This window comes from Staurois parvus, unplaced genomic scaffold (genome assembly GCF_062004578.1).
Source record: "Staurois parvus isolate SC_StPar_1 unplaced genomic scaffold, SC_StPar_1.0 ptg000839l, whole genome shotgun sequence".
In the NCBI taxonomy this organism is placed as follows: domain Eukaryota; kingdom Metazoa; phylum Chordata; class Amphibia; order Anura; family Ranidae; genus Staurois; species Staurois parvus.
Genome location: NW_028318635.1, coordinates 3,408,631 through 3,430,810, shown reverse-complemented (window position 1 = coordinate 3,430,810; position 22,180 = coordinate 3,408,631). Strand labels below are relative to the sequence as shown.

Here is a 22,180-nt window from a genome sequence, read left to right as displayed (position 1 = left end):
CATCTTTTTGCTCTGGAATCAATAGAATTCCGCTTCCTTGTATGTGGCATATGTGTTGACTATGGATTGATTTTACCTATTGAGAGAAATTGATCGGGAAAGCAATCGCTCATTTATTGCAACGTGCATGGCCAGAATAAGAGTGGAATATAGGACATAACATAATCCAGAAATTCCACAGAATGGAGAAGAGAAGGATGAAGGAGAAGAGAAGGATGAAGGAGAAGAGAAGGATGAAGGAGAAGAGAAGGATGAAGGGGAAGAGAAGGATGAAGGGGAAGAGAAGGATGAAGGAGAAGAGAAGGATGAAGGAGAAGAGAAGGATGAAGGAGAGGAGAAGGATGAAGGAGAGGAGAAGGATGAAGAAGAAGAGAAGGATGAAGGAGAAGAGAAGGATGAAGGAGAGGAGAAGGATGAAGGCAGCCCAGGCAGTGGAGGTAATCTGTAATCTGTACTAGCAGAGGATGTGTGGAGCAGCCATGCAGCTGTGTGCAGGGAATGGTTGTAATCTTCATCCTGGGCTGTGTGCTGTGCCCACAATCTCATTCCACCTATCCCCTTTCTTCTCTCTGTCTTCTGCCTCCTTTCCTCTTTCCTCCTTCAAGCTGGTTTGTTAATCCTGTATGTAAATTACAGCCAATAGATGTTGTTGTTGAGCAGGGCTGGGATTAGAGACAGGGCGAATGGCTTTCAATCTTACTGGGATTATAGAACAAAGGGACTCCCTGCAACACACATACACAGGCACACAAAAAAAGGGGATTTTATTTTGGGAGGGGGTGGGCACAGATCTCCCCCCCCCCTCCTCCTCTGCAGACAGGAGCCAAGGGGGCTGATTGAAGACCGATAGCCATCTATGTGCAGTGCGGAGAGATCGGGGAGAGATCGGTGCTGATCTGTGATCATTACAGGAGCCCCTTCCTTCCCTCCCTTCTCATTCTACATCAACGAGCCGCCAATCTGGGCTGCTGGGGGAGGATCTCATACACAAGTCCTGGTAAGATCACAACTTTGTGTATTTTGTATTTGTGTGCACACGTGACTCTAGGAGGTCCAGCCTGGCTGTCTGCTGCCTTGTCATGTCCCCATGTCTGCTCTATTTATATACACTAGAAGGAGGGAGACAAAACAGTGATCAGAACCATCAATGAGGTCACAGTGTGGGTGTGTGTGTAGGGGGGGGTGGATTTATTCCTCTTGATCGCTTTATTATATTATAAAGATCTTGAGATGATTTATAGTGGAGCAGTGCTGTCCCCTCCCACTCTGGACTGTCACTTTGCTCCTGTCTCTGTTCTCTTCATTTCCACATCTGGGACCTCACTCTAGTGCTCCTTTTATTTTTTTTTATAAAGGATCCCAATCAATCAGATTATACCTTCCATGACTTTACAGTAGTTTCAACAATGGAATGTGGATTCTGATTGGTTGCTTTGGGTGACAGCACTTTTCACGCCGGTTATGAACTGAATCACCTGCCTATTTATTTTGATCTGAGGTATCATGCTGTTTTACACTTCTTCCCGCTCCGATCTGCATTGCATTGGTACTGGAGGAGTGATTTTTGAAGGTGGGAAGCACAAAGTTGTACTTTATGATTTGAAGAATATAGTATTTGTTTACTTGTTGCTTTTTCAATGAGTGTATAGAGCGCCTGGTGACTCTGGGGTTTACCCTTTAAATGCAATAGGTGGGATGCAGTAGCCGAGCAGATTGAATGAGGAATTGATCTCTAGGTGGAAGATGTAACTGGATGCTCTGGAGACATGGATGAGTGATGTGTGATATAATATGGGAATGTTTTCTAGCCGGCTCAAGCTGGGTAAGCCATCTCGGCTCTGTAGACATTATACTTTGGGATCTGCACTGGTATATGGAGCAGGTATCATCCATCATGGTAAGAGTATGATCCCTTTCTCATATCACATGTATGTAGGAATTCTGTGCATTATATAGCATGGTCTCGCTATCGGAGGATCAGAAATATTCTATTTATAAATGTGAGTTACTTTGATAAAGTGATTGTTTTTATATTAATCCCAGATTGCTCTCAGTGTATAGATATAATAGAGCTGTCATTGCTGAGCTGTCATTTTTAGATTTTTAGATGTCGTTAGATATGTAACAGTATAGTGCTTTACGCAATTATTGAATGTAGAATAGAAAAGGTAAAGAGGGCAGACTGTTTATATATATATATATATATATATATATATACATATATACATACATACATATACACTATATAGTGGCATATGGTCATTGCAGAGGCTAAGTGGTTAGCACTTCCACCTGGCAGGTTGCTGGTTCAAATCCCAACCACAGCATCACCTGCCTGGAGTTTACATGTTCTCCTTGTGCCTGCGTGGGTTTCCTCTGGGTACTCTGGTTTCCTCCCTCACATGCTAGTAGGTGAATTGGCTCCTGTCTAAATTGCCCCTAGTATGTGTATGTATGAATGTGAGTTAGGGACCTTAGATTGTACGCCCCTTGAGGGTTAGGGACTGATGTGAATGTACAATATATATGTAAAGTGCTGTGTAAATTGACGACACTATATAAGTACCTGAAATATATATATATATAGTAAGGAACTATGTGCAAAGTGTAGTAAATGACAGCAACCAATCAAAAATGATCCGACTATAGTGATCTATGATTGCTCAGGCTGGCTGCATGTCATCATTCCAGTTTGAATTTACCTATTTAATAATCAAATTAGAAATATTTACAAGTTCATGTACAGTCAAATGAATGTAGTAGGAAACCATTATTTGTGGTATGATAGTTACAAATGGAAAGGGACACTGCAGCCATGCTTTCTTTTACACGTATGTGTGATTGAGATGTCCGATATGTAAAAAAACTACTATATGTACACGGGGGCAGCCATATTTGCTCATTACATATGAAGGCGGGGAGACATCTGCTTGTCTATGTCCAGCTTTAATTTAGCTTCTCAGCAGTCCTTAAAGGTAACCTGTCAAAATAAAAAAAAAAAAATGGGATCTGCCATTGGTGACTTGTTGGCTTAGTGCATGTTTGGGGCTGTCACTCTTATTCATACTGCACTGCTCAGTACACTGCTGGCTGGAACAAGTATGCAGGTCCGGCGACCTGACATTTCTGGGGATGCACATTCATCTTCTATGAAAACGGACCATTTTTCAGAATTTTTGAAGATTTTTCATATTTGTCTGACATTGAACTTGAAAGGCAACTCCAGTTAAAACTGAAAATGACAGCCTTGAGGTGTATACAAGGAGCCCAGACTAGCATCTTTGGTGTCTGTTTTTCATCCAGGCTTCGCTGTAGAGTGTCATTACCTCACCTGTTTTGGCAGTAAGGCTGACCATACATTATACAATTTTCTTCAGAATTTTGTTTTAGATTTAAATTTTTATATTTATTTATATGTTTTTTGACCATATGAGGTCAAACCTAAACAACACTTTCAATTGTATCAAATCAGGCTGGCCATTGCACTACATAGTTGAAGGTAAATCTAAAGGAAATTGGGCAAACATTGGACAGAAAATTGTAAGAAAACTGTATAGTGTATGGCCAGCCTAAATATGGCAGTACTATAAAGCTTCTTAAAGCATAACTCCGGCAAGGATCTTCTCTAGTATTAAAGTGACAATAAACAATATCTCTATTCTTTAATCCTTACATATCCACTACTTAATGGTCATTTCACCTGTTTTTCATAAAATTGTTTTATACTGAGTTTTTCTGTCTTGTAATGTCTTCCTCCCAAACCTCTTCTTTCCCTCTCTCTAACATTTGTTTGGGTAGTGCACGTTAGTTGTTATCATGAACATTGCTCTTTGCAGACTCAAAATTTTAAAAAATATCCTCCGGTCTGCCAATCTATATTGTGACTGATCATTTTTATATGTTTCAGCTGTTACACCAATATGTGACCCCACATCAATCAAATCTCATAAACATAAATAAAGTGCAGCGCAACCTCTTTACCTTTTCAGACGGGGTGGATCCATTAGCGTGATCTGCCTGCTCAGTGGGGGATCTCTCCGCTGATCCCCGCTGAGCAGGCGGATGACAGGTCTCTACCCACTGATTTCAATGGGACAGTTGGATGAAAGCGGACCGCCTGTCCGTTTCCACCTGATTGTCATCCAATCAAATCCGCTGGACAGATGGGGAACAGATCCACATCTGTCTTTTTTTGGCGTACAGGATCGGGATGCCGGTGGGTGTCAGCGGACTATTGTACGCTGACACCCACTGTTCTGTAGAAGTCTATGGAAGGACCAATCGGGTCTGCCTGAAAAACAGACAGGTGGACCCCATCGGTCCGCTTTTGTGAAAGGGACCTATATCAATGAAGACACAACCTCCTAAACATTCACTGTGATATGCCACATGATCTGTCCATGTGTGTGTATATACATATATATATTTTGGGGTTTTTTTTGTTTTTTCATTTCAAATCTTATTTCATAAATACAACTTTGTCATAAAAGTCCATGCTGCATTTGAATCAATAAAAGTCCCAAAACATATATCCTCTGTGTGTTTGTTTAAATGATACCACCATATTCCTCCTTCACTGCTAATGTGCTGCCTGTGATAATATTCACCACCAGTGCAATGTTCCTCTACCATCCATACAGACTGCTTACCTATATACTGACCCTCTGAACAGTAAGGTCTAAGTGGGCATTGCCCTATAAATGGGGCTTTCACCAGATGTATGCATCAAAAGCCGCCACCATCAGTGTCAACTCAGAAAAACAAAACAGCTCTCATAGTGCAGTATATTGTGAAACCATTCCAATTTATTAAAACCAAGTTAATGTGGAACTTCACTCTCACAAACAACATGGAATATTTTTACTCCTTGTGCTACTAGCATTAGTAAATAGATAGGAAAGTATATCATATTTACTAATTTTAACCTTTTTTTTTGCATTCCTTCATTTACTTCCTGGTTTCCAGGCCTAGGCAAATGGTGTCATACATCCCAGGAGTCTTCAGGAGGGGAGGGAGGGTTCTCAGCTCAGCCAATGCCTGAGTTAAGGATAGATGGATTCCAGGAAGTATAATGCTGCATGAATCATCTACCCTTACTCAAGATGGCCACTGCCAGAAATGCAAGGAGGTATTTTTCAAAATGATTTCTCAGCAAAATAAGGCATGGCGACATGGATGGATGGAGGAATTTGTTTTGAATATTAACCGCCTCCCACCCGCCTTATAGTAATATGACAGACGCAAGGTGGTTCTCTCATTCTGGGAGGACGTCATATGACGTCCTCCCATTCTAACCGCGCATGCGCGGCTCCCGGAGCGTGCAGCGCGGCGATCACCGATCTACGGAAAGAGTCAAAGATGTCGGCTCTGTCATGTGATCAGCTGTGTCCAATCACAGCTGATCACATGTAAACAGGGAAATGCTGGTTATCGGCATTTCTCTCCCCACAAGCTGTCACGCTGACAGCTCGAGAGGAGAGCCGGTAATCGGCATTCCTCGGAGAGGATATGTACACAGATCATTAGAGCACTGATGATCAGTGTGCCCTGATGATCTGTGTAGCCCCAGCAGCACCACCTGTCAGTGTCCATCAGTGCCAGCTCTCAGTGCTCATCCATGCCACCTGCCAGTGCCCATCAGTGCCACATTTCAGTGCCACATCAATGCCACATATCAGTGCCCATCTGAGCTGCCTTTCAGTGTCACCCATCAGTGCCACCTATCAATGCCAGTCAGTGCCACCTATCAGTGCCAGTCAGTGCCACCTATCAGTGCCACATACCAGTGCTGCCAATCAGTGCCAACTATCAGTGCCAGTCAGTGCCACCTATCAGTGCCAGTCAGTGCCGCCTATCAGTGTGCATCAGTGCTGCCTATCAGTGCCCGTCAGTGCTGCCTAACAGTGATAGTCAGTGCCACCTAACAGTGCCAGTCAGTGCCGCCTATCAGTGCCAGTCAGTGCCGCCTATCAGTGCCATATATGAGTGCTGCCTTTCAGTGCCCATCAGTGATGCCTGTCAATGCCCATCAGTGTCACCTACCAGTGCCTCCTCATCAGTGCCACCTATCAGTGTCCATCAGTGCAGCCTCATTAGCGCACATCAGTGAAGGAGAAAAATCACTTATTTACAAAATTTTATAACAAAAACTAAGAAAAAACTTTATTTTTTTCAAAATTTTCAGTGGTTTTGTTTTGTTTAAGAAAAAGTAAAAAACCCAGAGGTGATTAAATACCACCAAAATAAAGCTCTATCTGTCACAAAAAAATTATAAAAATTTCATATGGGTACAGTGTTGCATGACCGCGCAATTGTCATTCAAAGTGTGACAGCGCTGAAAGCTGGAAATTGGCCTGGGCAGGAAGGGGGTATAAGTGCTCTGTAGGCTAGTGGCTAAAAATGAATTATATAACATTTTTGGTTTGTGATACTCAGATGCAGTGCAGTTCCATTTCAAAATAGCACTCACAACACTTGTGAACTAAATCCAGTGCACATACAATAATCGCCTCCTTAATACATAGGCTGCGCCCTTAAAGAAAAACATTAGCTCCAGTTACATGCATAAAATGTCTCACTTCTGGTTCTGCCTGGAAACGATGACGTCACATGGCGACAATGCAAACTCATAATCTGATCAATGGAAATTTGATCAAATTTGTCTCCAAAGCATCTCAGTGCTGCTGATCGATGCAACATGATAGATATATTTCCACTGTGGCCAATTGATTCAGTTTAATCCTAATAGAGTCTATATTGATTGAAAGGGAAGTTATGCCTATTTGATTGTTTGCTGATTCCACCATTTTGATCAAATCACACATTGATTGGGGAAAAAAAAAAAAAAAAGCTTTAATGACCATCACTACAGAGACTCTGACCAAAAACATCAGGCTCTGTTCACATCTACCGATTTGGGATCACGGACAGAATCACCACAATTATGCTTGCGATTCCAAATCCCACTGCAATAGTGGCAAACCTCACCACGCGGGTTCGGGGGCCATTCACTTTTAATAGCACCTAAATGCGGGGTGGCAATTGCAACAAATCGCATTGCGCAAAGCTTGTCACCCAAAACAAGCTTCTTCTCCTTTTTTGGTGACACGCTTCATGTGGTGTGCTGCGATTGTTGCGCAATTTATTGCATGACAATCATGGCAAAACTGCACTGAGTTAGGTGCCATTTAAAATGAATGGCAGCAAACACGTATGATGGATTTCGCCACTAATTAAGTGCGATTTGGAATCATGGGTAGAATGGCCATGACTCTGACCACCATTCCAAATTGGCAGATGCAAAGAGGGCTTCATACAAGCAGGAAATGTGTTTTCTGAAGAACTTCAGTACACCAGCACACTTCCAGTTTGCTGTATTGCAAGGCAGCAGCATTTGAATTTTTGCCAATTTTAGAAAATTACTGAAGTTACATTATTAAAGTGGTTGTAAAGGTCAGAAGGTTTTTTACCTTTATGCATTATATCCATGAAGGTAAAAAAAACCTTCTGCATGCAGCTCCCTCCACAATCCCCCTAAAACTTACCTGAGCCCAATCTTGATCTAGTGTTATCCTCAAGAGCGGCTACTGTCCTGACTCTCTGCCTCCTCATTGGTTCAGACACAGCAGCAGTAGCCATTGTGAGGAGGGAGCAGGGGGCGGGGCCGAATCACTCTCTTGTGTGTCTTATAGACATCCAGAGCCGGCTCAGGAGCGAGTACGCACAAGTGTCCTCAGAGCAAGCGGCTAGCTAAGGGGGCATTCAGCAGGGGGGAGGGACCAGGAGCATCAGCAGGGGGCCTGAAAAGAGGAGGACCGGGGCTGCTCTGTGCAAAACTATTGTACAGAACAATTAAAGCGGAGTTCCACCCATTTTTTAAAGTTCCTCTGATTACATGGTTTGTGTGTTGTCCAGCACAATTTGGATATTTTTTTTTCTTAATATAATTTTAAATTCGTAAAGTTAAATTCGTAATTCAGGACTGCACTTCTGGTCCCGGCCACCTAGGTGATGACGTGTTAAGGCAATTTGCAACGTCTCCTGGGATCTTTTCCTGTATTCCAGGAGTCCTTTGGGTTCCTAGTGACTGAATATCACATTACTTTGAAAACCGGAAGTGACGCAAATGGGTGGAGTTTGGCGCCATTTCACCGGAGTCCAGTGTGGGAAGGAAGTGTAAGATCTGTGCTGTTCTAATTATTGTTGCAGGGCTTCCTCCATTTCAAGACCTCACTTGCCTTCCCCCTGGTGTGATTTGATGGACAGGTTGCTTAAGGGGGCTAGAACTTCCACCATCCCCACCATTGTTATGGCAACCTGTGCTATACAAGTAGCGCTGAGCAGTGTCAGTACTGCGCAGGCGTGAGATCGAGTGGTGCATGCTGGGATAACCAGGAGCACCAACTCCAGGAAAAAAAGCCTTGCGGGCTCCAGATGCTCACAGCCATCATGGCGCCTGCCTGCTTCCGAGATCAAGGTAAAGATTTACATATTTAAAACGAATTAGAAAGCTATAATTTATAACCTTATCCAATTGTTAATGTTCTCGAAAAGGCAATCCTGGGTCAACTTTAAAAAAAAATTTCTTCTGGGGACTGGAACTCCGCTTTAAGTATGACATGTTTGTTATTTAAAAAAAAATTAAATTTGGCTTTACAATCACTTTAACATATTTTATAAATGATTATTTTTTAGCCAAATTTCCCTTTAAAGGAACGCTGTCGTTTTTTTTCAGTATGCTATATGTGCAGTAATCAGCTCATTGTAAATAATAACATACATAATATATATTTATATAGACATCCAGGGGAGCAGTTGGGAAAATAGCTTTTCTGCTTAGGTTATAGTCTAAAAAAATAAATGGGAATTACTAAAGGCAAATAGACTGCTCACTTTGCAACTTTTGGTAGTTGCACTTTGCAAGGGAATTTTCTCCAGAGGCTAGTGAATGAGGAGAAGCTCTGCTGACCTTATCAACCAATCACGTGTAACCAAAAATGCTTTTTTTAAAAAAAAATTTAAGTTTTCTTTGTACGTGATTGGGTACTCTTTGGCAAGTTTCATTGTACAGGCATACCTGGGTTTACGAACGCCTTGGTTAACATAATTTTCGGTTTACGAATGAAAATCCATTGAAAATAATGCCTTGGTTTACAAATTGTTTCCGCAATACAAACAGATTAATTGGTTTTCAATGCATTTAATCATGTCCCTGTACAATACTATGTCTTTAAAGTGCACTTTATAAAGAGTTTTGAACAGATAAAACTTCTTTTTACTTTTTTCTGACCTCCGGAACGGATTGATTGGTTTTCAATGTATTTACAATTTTTTTTTAATCATGTCCCTTTATACCTTTAAAGTGCACTTTATAAAGAGTTTTCAACAGATACATTTTTTTTTTACTTTTTTCTGACCTCCGGAACAGATTCATTAGTTTTCATTGCATTTACAAATTTTTTTTTAATCATGTCCCTGTACAGTAGTATGCCTTTCAAGTGCACTTTATAAAGAGTTTTAAACAGATAAAATACGATATTTACTTTTTTCTGAACTACGGAATGGATTAATTGGTTTTTAATGCATTTACAAAATAATTTTTAATCATGTCCATGTACAGTATGTATGCCTTTAAAATGCACTTTATAAAGAGTTTTGAACAGATAAAATACTTTTTTTAAACTTTTTTCTCACCTCCGGAACGGACTAATTGGTTTTCAATGCATTCCTATGGGAAACTGCATTTCGGTTTACAAATTTTTTGCAAATACGAAAAGTCCCGCAGAACGAAATAAATTTGTAAACTGAGGTATACCTGTATTCAATAAGAGCTGGGGCACAACTTAACAGCCTATTTGCCTTTAGTAAATTAATCCCAATGCACTGTTTGGATTGCTGTTCTTGTAACAGAACTTCTCATACTTACTAAGTAAGGATGCTAACCAAACAGGCTAACATAGCTGTGCTTTCTAGGGTCTGTCTATTGCAACTGTGCTAAAACAAATATGGCACTGGGAGTTTGCAGAAATGTGGAATGTCAAACACTTTCAGAAAAATGATACATTCAAACTGATATGTCATTCATGTATCAGATGAATTTGATAAAAAAGATACTTATACGGTACATTCAAGGTATTCAAAGAAAGCAATATTTTAATAGTAATATTTCACTAAGTTCACATTTCTACTGTTGCATTTTAATGCATGCATCACAACGCATGTGTCTAACTTCCCATAATAAAAATAATTCCTGTTCCCATCTCCGCATTGTAGTGTAGAGCGTTTTGAAAAATATGACGTTTTTTTTTGTTCTGTAGTTTAAGTATGTTGGAAGACCCATAGATGTCAATGGTAGTGCATTAAAATTAATATAACGTGCCTTTTCATGTGTTGGCAACCTGTATTAATTAATAAGCAATGGTCAATGGCGGTTAACTCTATCCACTTCAAATTCTAACTTCAAAAACACATTGAAAATGCACATCAAAATGCATGTCAGCACACAAAGAAAATGCATGTTGACATATGACAACACGCCTGCCTAAATGCTACACAAAATAAGTGACTCCATGTACACGCATATAACTACCGTAAATGGCACTTATGCTTTTAAACACACCAATAACTGTTTTATCCTGATTATAGTATTTTTTTATACGTTTGATTGGCTATAATTTGTACACAAGGCATCTAAGAAATTAAAGTGGTTCTAAAGTCAAAAGGTTTTATACCTTAAAGTGTTACTAAACCCACAACAGTAACATCAGTCTGTATATGCATTTAGGCTCCATTCACATATATGAATATTGCGTTTGATGCTTTCTCCAGTGGTTTTTGCAGTTTGTTTTGCGTTTTTCTACATGCATTTTTTTCCGCGTTTTTGAGACTTTTTACTTCGTTTTGTTCAGCTTTTTTTTTTAAAGTGGATTTTTTTGTTGTTGTTGCTGGACGGAATAAAAATGCAAAATGCACAAAGCAGCAAAAATGCACTAACATGCATTTCAGCAACTTCTCCATTGAACTCTATTGTAGCAAAAATGCTGCTTTTTGCTTTTAAAGAAGTCTCTGATCCTTTACAAAAATGCATCAGCTCAAAAAAGCATAGATGTGATAGGAAACCATGTTAAATGGACTGTAGTGCGTTTCTGCAAAAAGTACTAAAAAACGCATTGGTGCGAAAGAAGCCTAAAGCATGCATGTTATAACCACTGTGGAACCAAAGGGGTTAATCCTGTGCATTGTGTAAAAAGGATGTTTGATCCCGTCTTCTCTGATCTTCCCCTCCCTCTACTGTCCCCAATCCATCTGCTGAGAGAACAGAGCAAACTGCACATGCTCAGTTTGGTGTGTATTGCTGGAGAGTTTTTTTTTTCCTTGGGAGGGTGCATGTGACCAACACAGGGCCAATCAGCACTGTCCAGACAGAGGGTCAGGGGCCTGCAGCCTCATAGGACAGTCAGAGGAGAATGAAAACTCCTCCTACAAGCTTTATTAGTGTTCTCCTGGACACTGATAGAAGTAACTGCTGATGAGAAAAGGTATTTAGAAGTTTATATTTAGTGTAATAATTGCATTTCCATGTTCTGTGTATTGTGGAAGACCAGAATTAGTGAATGCAGGGTCCTGGGTTTAGTATCACATTAATGCATTCTATGCATTAACCTCCCTGGTGGTATGATTTTTTCAGATTTTTGTTGCTGAAAGCGGTACCATTATTTTGCTTGGAAATTTGGTGTTTTATATTGTAGGCCTGTAATTTTTAGGAATAACTCACTGAAATCTGTCTGAACAAGAGTCTAGTAAACATCCCGGGTATGTTAAAATTTGAAACGCGAAATCATAAATTATAATTTAATAAATAATCATAAAAAATAATAATATAATAATACATTTAATTCAATAATATAATCAAACCAAAAACACTGAAATTTGAAATATAGCGCCAAGTTCGCACATCACTGAGCAAAGTTGCAAAATCGTTTTCAGTGTCTGATGACGAATTTCCCCACAAATCATTATCACTCAATTCTGCAAGTGGTTCTGATTTACTATCGCTGTTCTCTAGCTGGTCTAAACCCGGTTTTGACCTAAAGGGACACTTTTTGGACGCCATGGACGTTTCTCAGTTTGCAGCAATAAGAACAGTAAAAATGCAGGCAGGGCACAGGACAAAGCACTAGGGACAAAATGTATGTGAAATGCTTTGATACAGTAATGTTATACTATGTGATTTTAGTGAATGTCACTTTTTGTCATTTTCAAATTTCCCGCCGTTCTGTCCCCGTACGTCCTGACGCTCGCAGAGGACGGAACCCAGATGACAGATGCCAGCATCCGCCGGATTACATTGCCGGGGACACTGCAGGAGGGACATCGCGGGAGCGCAGGACGAGGTAAGTGATCGAGGGATCCCGGAGCAACGCTGCAGGGTATTCCCGAGTGTAGCTCGGGGTTACCGCTTGTGGTGCTGAAACTTTACCCCGAGCTACACTCGGGAATACCGCCAGGGAGGCTACAGTAAAAAACCTTCCAGTAGCTGTCCCCCTCCCTAACTACTTACCTGATTTAATTCTCAGTCCAGCACTGTGCCTGAATGCAGGTCTTCTCTCCTTTCTCCCCTCTCTCACAGGCTTGGCTGAGAACAGCAGGAGCCATTGGCACCTGCTGCTGTCAGTCACATCCTGTAACGATGGAGCAGAGGCGGGACCAAGCCATGCTGTTTGTGTCTGCGGATGCATAGAGCCTGGCTCAGCAAGCTAGTACATGTGCTACCATAGGAAAAGGCTTCCCATGGTGACATGCGGTGAAGAGAAGACATGGAGAGTGTCTGCGGGGGACCCCAGAAGAGGAGGTTTGGGACCACTTTGTGCAGTAATCTTGCACAGAGCAGGGAAGTACAGCATGCTTATTATTTTGGTTAAATAACTGAGCCTTTACAACCACTTTAAAGTGGTTCAATAAGTTGTTATTAAAAAGAAAAACAAAAAAACATGTTATATTTACCTGCTCTGAGCAATGGTTTTGCACAGAGCAGCCCTGATCCTCTTCTTTTTTTGGGTCCCCTGCCACCAGTCTTTTGCTATGGGGGCACTCAAGCAGGCTCACTCCCAAGCCACACTCCTGTGAATGGACATTTTTTATTTCAGGTACTTATTTAGTGCTGTCAAATTATGCAGTGCTTTACATACCGTATTTGCCGGCGTATAAGACGACTTTTTTGCCCTGAAAAACATGCCTCCAAGTGGGGGGGTCGTCTTATACGCCGGGTGCACTTCAGTTGGGATAGACATAGCTGCCATAGTGGCCTTCCGATGCTCTCCCGGTGCCCATATTGGCCTCCCGATGCCCGCCCACCTCATTCTACATACCAGCCGCGGCGGGTCATCAGCGTGGCTGCGGCGAGCATCAGCAGCGATACAGGGGTGCCAGCCTTTTCGGCGTGACCGGCCCGTTCTGCTCGGCGGGAAGCAGCGGCACTCCGGCCCGCCCCTTGTCTACTCAGAGCTCGCACATGCGGACTTGCGCACTAGTGCCAATTACAGGGAGATGCAGGGACATGGTAGTGACATGGAGACAGGGAGGGCAGACAGGGAGCAGGGACCAATCCAATCAGGCTTTGTATACAGCCAACCACAGTACTGCACCATTGTACAGTACAATACAGCATAGAAAATGTCCAGCAGTCAAACCCCTATCAACCCTATCATGGCACCAGCAAAAAGAAAGAGGGGGTAGTCTTATACGGCGAGTATATAACAAACTCTATATTCTGAGTGGAAATGTTGGGGGTCGTCTTATACGCCGGCAAATACGGTACATATTGTACATTCACATATGTCCCTAACCCTCAAGGGGTGTACAATCTAAGGTCCCTAACTCACATACATACTAGGGACAATTTAGACAGGAGACAATTAACCTACCAGCATGTCTTTGGAGTGTGGGAGGAAACCCATGCAGGCACAGGGAGAACAATGCAAACTCCAGGCAGGTGGTGCCATGGTCAGGATTCAAACCAGCAACCCTAGTACTGCCAGGTGGAAGTGTTAACCAGTAAGCCACTGTGCTGTCCACTGTGCTGACATTGTCTATTCACACACAGAGAGACTCATGCCCCCCCCCCCCCCCCCACAGCTCTCTTATCATTGCCTCACTGGCTGTGATGAACAATGACTCCTGCTGTTACGTGAGCCAATGAGGAGGGAGAGACCCGGGAGAGACCTGGCTCTCGTGCACATTGCTGGATTGTGATGAGGCTCAGGTAAGTATAAGGGGGGGGGGGCTGAGGGGGAAGCTGTACCCACAAAGTTTTTTACCTTAATTTATAGGATGTATCTTCTCTAAAGCTGGTTCAAAGTACAGAATTTACACAGCATCTCTCAGCTGCAGAAGGTAGGAGGCGAGGATCTAATGTCACATACTGCACAGCATATAAGCAGGGAGCTGAGTGTAACCTGAGACCTGAGTGGAGGAAATGGACATCCCCTCCCAGGCCAAAGCTATATCTCAGGATTGTCTTGTTTTAGCATAGATGGCCAGCTGGGACTCATGCAGATAATAGAGGAGTAACAGAGCAGACAGAGATCACACTCAGTGCTTTGGGTTGAGGCAAGGACACACTATAGCGGGATATGTTTTTTTCATGTTTTAATCTCAGGGGTTTACACTTTAAATTAGACCAAATATGATACCCCATATAACATCCTGATCGATCCTTCTTAGTTGTCTTGTAATGTGATAGGTGGCCTCAGTGACCAATAGGTAGATCTGAAAGACAGAAGGAGGCAGGGCCAAGCTCAGCTTTTTCAGGAAAATGTTTCTGGATCACTCAGTTATTTTAGTACACAGGTTTCAAGTATGGTACCCTGTGCTTATGTATTTTTTTCTGAAATAATGAAAGTTAGTTTACTGAAGTGTCAAATATAACATTCGATTTATTTCTGGGCACCACAGACAAGCTGCAGTATAATGACTGATGTAGACTTCAGGTGAGTTCTTGATGCATTGTGGAAAAAAGCAGAAATACTGCGTTTGTCCACACCGCACCTCTCCTCTGAGTTGTAGTGTGAATGAGGCACATAGAGAACAACTGTTTTTATGTACACTGGAGTTTGTATCATATGTTGAATCAGTGCAGATTAATTGATGTAAATTGACATGGTGTGAACAGGCCTCAACAGAAAAATACTACATACTTTTTGATGTTTTACCCAAAACCAGCACATTCTAGAATTTTTATTTTAATTTATGCAGAACATGTTACTAGTTAATACCGGCCTGTTCATCTAAGAAGAAATAAACAATTTTTCTGGCATGTAAAACAGCATTCTCTGACTACATATTTGCACAAAATTTTGAGGACGCCCATACTGAATCGAAATCAAACACTATGGTGTATCTAGAAATGGGATGGTGACCACTTCCATGGAAGGGAAATAGCCTCACCTGACCTATCTGAGCAGACCAGGGACAGAATCTGAATGTTTTGGTGGCTGTGAGAAGCATATTAGTACTTCCATTTTTACATCTGACTTGCTGTGTGTAAAAGGCAGCAAGGAGAGTGTAACAGCATCACCAAGTGTATTCCAGGATCATCAGCAAGTGTGTTCCAGGATCATCAGCAAGTGTGTTCCAGGATCTCCAGCAAATGTGTTCCAGGATCTCCAGCAAATGTGTTCCAGGATCACCAGTTTACCTGTGAGGTGAAGTGGTCCACTATTTAAGCAGCATGAAAAACTAAACAGGTAGACTGTATCCCCAGTGTATATAACTCAAGCCTTTTATGGTTTGTAATAGAGTGGTTAAGGATCAGAACGTCTGCCAGGTCTTTGTTGCTACATTTGGCATATGCAGAAGGGAGCAATGCACTCACAAGGCTCAGTCCTACTGTTATTAGACTTGCACTGTATTACACTTTAGCTCTGTGGACACAGACTGACTATATCTTGTTGCACGGTTTAACATGAACAGAAGACCAACTGCATTCATCTGTAGTGGCCACTCTCCTTATGCTTGGCGAGGTTTTCAATTAGCTTTATTAGGTAGTTATCACTGACAATGATCTTTATTGTAAGATGTAGAGATGGGGTTGTAATTTCATCCCAGGTTTCTTGTGACCACTCTGCACAAATACTCTGAAAGAAATAAAGGCTACAGCAGACAGAAATGTACTAATGAATGGAGGCATAGAACAGCTTGCAGTACCTTCACATTGAACATGTACTTCCATTATGACTGGTGGTTTAGCACATCTGCATAAGTGCCAGCTAAAGGGAGGCTATGAAAGTAGTGTATTAAAGAAAATACATTGATTCCACTTTAGCATACTGTTTAAATGTGATATCAGATATACTTGGACATGCAATAGAGCAAAAAAAAAAAAAAAAAAAGTGGTCTCCAAACTGCGGCCCGTGGGGCCAGATGTGGCCCTTTGCTTGCTTTTATCTGGCCCTTGGGGAACTATTTCATCTACTGATACCAACAATTGGGTATAATTCTCCCCACTTACACCAATGAAGGGGGCACAACTTTTTCCAATGACACCAAAGATGGGTCACAATTCCTCCTAGTGACACAATTGATAGTGTCCTATGAGATCAATGATGGGGAACAATTCCTCCCAGTGACACAAATGATAGGGTCCAATGACGTGGCAGAATTCCTCCCACTGACACCAAACAATGGGGCATTATTTTTTTCCACTGACATCAGGACCTTTTCTACTCCCACTGGCTGCAGTCCGGCCCTCGTAAAGTCTGAAGGACAGTAAACTGGCCCTTTGTTTAGAAAGTTTGGAGACCCCTGATATAGAACATTATAGTGGTACCCTACAATTACTATACTGTAAGTGGTAGATGTAACAGAATTTACTACAATCCATCCAAAATAAATTGCAATCCCTCTTGTACTGGCTAGTCAGAAATACATGTCATGGACCTGATAGCAGATCCTAAAATGGTCAAGGCTCAGATTGTAAGAAGCCATTAAGGAATCAATAGCAAGGAATTGATGGACTTTGATGTGGAACGTCTATCAGGTTGCAATACTCTGATGCACTCCAGTTGATAATGGCTTACTGAGCAAAATTATTAAAGACAGGCAGGGGATTGGGACAGGCGGTAGTCAAAGGTAATGCTGTCAACAACAGTCAGAAACTGTTACCTGGGATCAGGATCATGGACATAGAAATTGGAGCCTGGGGATACAGTGAGGTCTTTGCTTGGGTAATTCCAAATTACACTAACAGAGTTTAAACAGGTTTCCTACACGTGACATCTAGTAACATTCAGGGGTGGCCCTCTGACAGCAGATGAAACATGAGAGTGCCTAAAGAGACGAATAAGAGTCTTTTATGCAGGGGAAGAGAAAGCAACGATAGACATGGTGATCATTTTCTGAATCTCTTTAGGACTCATTCATATGGGCGCAGAGCCCATACAGTGCAAAGAGCCATTTGTTTTTCTTTACTAGCTAGTAGGCACAGTGGGCGACGCAGACCCCGCGTGGCCGAGGTCATGAACCTGTCCCTGTGTACCTGTCAAGCTTGGCTGTTCGGTGAGTACATTTAGCCAATGTGTATCCACTCACTTATATAGGCTGGTTACAAGCAGCTCAGTGCTAGCACAAACATATAAACAAACAGCTCTTTCTGCACCCATTTGAATTTGCATTGGGAACACTACACATTTTATTCCAAATCAAAACATGAAGAAAAATTTATCAAATTTGTGTTGTTCCTCTAAAAAAATTGAAGAAAGGTGAATATTAGACTGTTCAAAAAAATAGCAGTGTTTGTATTCTTCTTTACAAACTCAAACATTCACTATATAAACTGAAAAATGTTTGAATCTTTAGCTTTTCTTTGAATCACTTAATTAATATTTAGTTGTATAAGCACTGTTTCTGAGAACTGCTGTACATCTGTGTTGTATGGAGTCAACCAACTTCTGGCACCTGTGAACAGGTATTCCAGCCCAGGATGATTGGACTACATTCCACAGTTCTTCTCTATTTCTTGGCTTTGCCTCAGAAACTGCATTTTTGATGTCACCCCACAAGTTTTCTATTGGATTAAGATCCGGGGATTGGGCTGGCCACTCCATAACGTCAATCTTGTTGGTCTGGAACCAAGATGTTGTACGTTTACTGGTGTGTTTGGGGTCGTTGTCTTGTTGGAACACCCATTTCAAGGGCATTTCCTCTTCAGCATAAGGCAGCATGACCTCTTCAAGTATTCTGATGTATTCAAACTGATCCATGATCCCTGGTATGCGATAAATAGGCCCAACACTGTAGTATGAGAAACATCCCCATATCATGATGCTTGTGCAACCATGCTTCACTGTCTTCACAGTGTACTGTGGCTTGAATTCAGTGTTTGGGGGTCGTCTGACAAACTGTCTCCGGCCACTAGACCAAAAAAAAGAACAATCTTACTTTCATCAGTCCACAAAATGTTGCGCCATTTCTCTTTAGGCCAGTCAATGTGTTCTTTGGCAAATTGTAACCTCTTCAGCACGTCTTTTTTCCAACAGTGGGACTTTGCGGGGGCTTCTTGCAGATAGCTTGGCTTCACATAGGCGTCTTCTAATTGTAACAGTACTCACAGGTAACTTTACACCTTCTTTGATCTTCCTGGAGCTGATTGTTGGCTGAGTCCTTGCCATTTTGGCTATTCTTCTATCCATTCGAATGGTAGTTTTTCGCTTTCTTCCACGTCTTTCAGGTTTTGGTTGCCATTTTAAAGCATTTGTGATCATTTTAGCTGAGCATCCTATCATTTTCTGCACTTCTTTATATGTTTTCCCCTCTCCAATCAACTTTTTAATCAAGGTACACTGTTCGTCTGAACAATGTCTGGAACGAGCCATTTTCTTCAGAATTTCAGAGAGAAATGCACTGTAACCAGCATGTACAACATTTGCTGCCTTCCTTCTTTAAATAAGGGCAATAATTGCCACCTGTTTTTCAAAGAATGAATGACCTCACTAATAGAATCCACACTGCTATTATTTTGAACATGCCCCTTTCAATTAGTGATTCAATTACACAGAATCAGCAGCATGCATGTCATGACTGTTGGGTCTGTTGGATTTCTATTACTCTACTGCACCTGCTAGTAAATTATTTGCCATCTAGAAATATAATTTCTACCAAAAACAGTGATTGATCAGGTTAGTGATGTCTAACTGCTATTATTTTGAACACAACTGTACATAGGAAATTGAGGGTTTGTTCAAAAGCATATTGCTTGTTAAGAATTTTTGGGGATAGAGTTGGGAAGCATTTGCATGCCATGCAACTTGCAAATCGTATGCCAAGTCGCACCCTATTGTCCGCAAGTAGAGCGGTCAAATCGGTGCGGTTCCAACTTGGTCGGAGCCGCACCGATTTCTAAAGTAGTATGTGCACTACGTTTGGTGCGATTTGCATAGACATCTGTGTCAGATGTCTTGCAAATTGCACCTGAAATCGGCATCTCCCCCGACTTTGAAATTGTGCAACTTCACTGTAAGTTGCACGATTTCAAAGTCGGGCTTGATGTGACCGGGGGCTTAGGGTCCTTTCATACCAAGTGTGGTGGGATTGCATTAGGCGGCTATTCCAGTGCAGTGCAAGACAAGGCAAAATCTCTTGTCTCCTGTGTGTCCAGTTCATACCATTGTGTTGCGGTGGTGTGTGCAGAAAAAAAGTATTGCAGGCACGGCAGCCAATCAAATGTAATTTTGAGACATTTCAATAAAATTTGTTTAAATAACAAGAGTGAACAGTGCGAAGTCCGTTGTAACATGGCAGCACTCTCAAAGAGTCTTTTTTTTAAATAAAGCAGCCTCTTATAACACATCTCATTCATAATATGCCAGAGGTATAAACAGATTTAGGGAAGGGTTATCTGTACAGGATGCAGATAAAAGTGTGTTCAAAAGTGGGTATAAATTGGATGTGAGTCTACAGAAAAACACTTGCACACGCATGCCATACTGTGATTGTAGTATATGAACTCAAAATCATTTACAGTAATTTGAAAAGTAAAAAAAAAAAATGTAAAACAGGGCAATTACAGATCCAATATACTATTTTGTTGACAGTTTTAGAATGTTTTTCTTGTTGATGTATGCATACCACTGAAAATATGCCACTAGAAATGTAATGATGCTTGTATATATTTTTGGATGTAATGTGACAATATAAATACTTTTTTAAAAATATATAAACTCAGTAACACCTGTGTATTTAAAAGTTTCCAAATGCGCATGGTAAATTTTTTATACATTGGCTATTGTGTTGTGTCATCCTGAGATATAACTGTATTGTATATGAAATTATACAGTAATCTGTATGAAATAACTGTTGAGTGGTATTTATATGGACTTGGGATTTACGTTCGTACTCCATAAAGTAGGATAAAAGCGTACCGCACTCAGTGGGGATGATTTACCAAAGGCAAATAGGCTGTTCATTTTTCAAAGAGATTTACCCAAAAGCTTAGTAAAAAAGGTGAAGGCCTGCTAAATTCCTTTATCCAATCACGTACAAGCAAATATACCGGTATATATATTTTTTATCATGTAAATGGATTTTCAAAGTGTCACCATGTTCACTAGGCTCTGGGGCAAATTTCCTTGCAAAGTGCAACTTCCCTTGCAAAGTAATCAGCTTATTTGCCTTTAGTAAATCAACCCGTATGTGTTATGTCTACCACCATTATTGTATAATTCAAAGACTGATGCTGCAGCTATTAGTCCTCATGCACACTGAACATTTTTACAGCGGCTGTTTTTGGCTTTTGCCGTTTTTTTTTTACAGCCAGTAAGCTCCCCAGCATGTTATCCTATGTGTCTATGCACACATAGACTGTAATCAGCATTTTTTGGCAGGGGCGTTTTTTGGCTGGAAAAAACCCCCCAGAACTAGTGGATTTCTAGAGGAGTTTTTTAGCTGTAAAAACTGTCTAATACTGAAAAACCGGCTTGTTTTTACTTTTTTTTTTAGCAAAACCTCATGTTTTTAACATGACTTTACACAGCTAACGTTACCAGCGTTATTAAAACACCCAGCATGCATGCAGCCCTCTACTTCTTTGGAGATGCATGTAATTTATGGTAATTTAGTAAAGTGATCTATTGCGGTCATGAACCAGTGACTGATGTAAAATATTTTTTGGCTGGAAAACACCCCCAGAACTAGTGGATTTCTAGAGGAGTTTTTTTTAGCTGTACAAACACTCTAATGCTGAAAAACTGGCTTTTTTGGACTTTATATTTAGCAAAAAAAAAGCGCTAAAAAACCCAAATGCGAAAAACCGCGGCAAAATGGAGAACCGCTAAAAACCTCACGTTTTTAATGTGACTTCGCACAGCTAACGTTACCAGTGTTAATAAAATGCCCAGTGTGCATGGAGCCTTCTGCTTCTTTGTAGATGTATATAATTTATGGTAATTTAGTAATGTGATCTATTGCGGTCCTGAACCAGTGACTGATGTAAAATATTTGTGAATAGTATATCTGGAATTCTGTCTATGGGGCTCCTGTGACGTAAAATATATTTTGGCAGGTGCATTTTTTGGCTGGAAAAAAACCCCAGAACTAGTGGATTTCTAGAGGAGTTTTTTTAGTTGTACAAACGCTCTAATGCTGAAAAACCGGCTTTTTTTTTAAGAACAAAAACGCTAAAAAACTCAAATGCAAAAAACCGCAGCAAAATGTGAAAAACCGCTGAAAACCCTCACGTTTTTAGTGTGACTTTACACAGCTAACGTTACCAGCATTTAAAACGCCCAGTGTGCATGGAGCCTTCTACTTCTTTGTAGATGTATATAATTTATGGTAATTTAGTAATGTGATCTATTGCGGTCCTGAACCAGTGACTGATGTAAAATATTTGTGAATAGTATATCTGGAATTCTGTCTATTGGGGCTCCTGTGACGTAAAATATTTTTTGGCTGAAAAAACCCCCAGAACTAGTGGATTTCTAGAGGAGTTTTTTAGTTGTACAAACGCTCTAATGCTGAAAAACCGGCTTTTTTTTAAGAACAAAAACGCTAAAAAACTCAAATGCAAAAAACCGCAGCAAAATGTGAAAAACCGCTGAAAACCCTCACGTTTTTAGTGTGACTTTACACAGCTAACGTTACCAGCATTTAAAACGCCCAGTGTGCATGGAGCCTTCTACTTCTTTGT

At 41.1% G+C, this 22,180-nt stretch overlaps 1 protein-coding gene across 3 annotated transcripts in view; it reads left to right on the top strand.

Moving 5' to 3' along the window:
* Positions 1-675: 675 nt before the first annotated feature.
* GTF2IRD1 (GTF2I repeat domain containing 1) overlaps positions 676-22,180 on the top strand; it is a 161,698-nt gene continuing 140,193 nt past the window's right edge. For all 3 annotated transcript variants that reach the window (XM_089655393.1, XM_089655394.1, XM_089655392.1), the window contains exon 1: positions 676-997. The gene's annotated coding sequence lies outside the window, so the exon portion shown is untranslated. The remainder of the gene's footprint in view (positions 998-22,180) is intronic.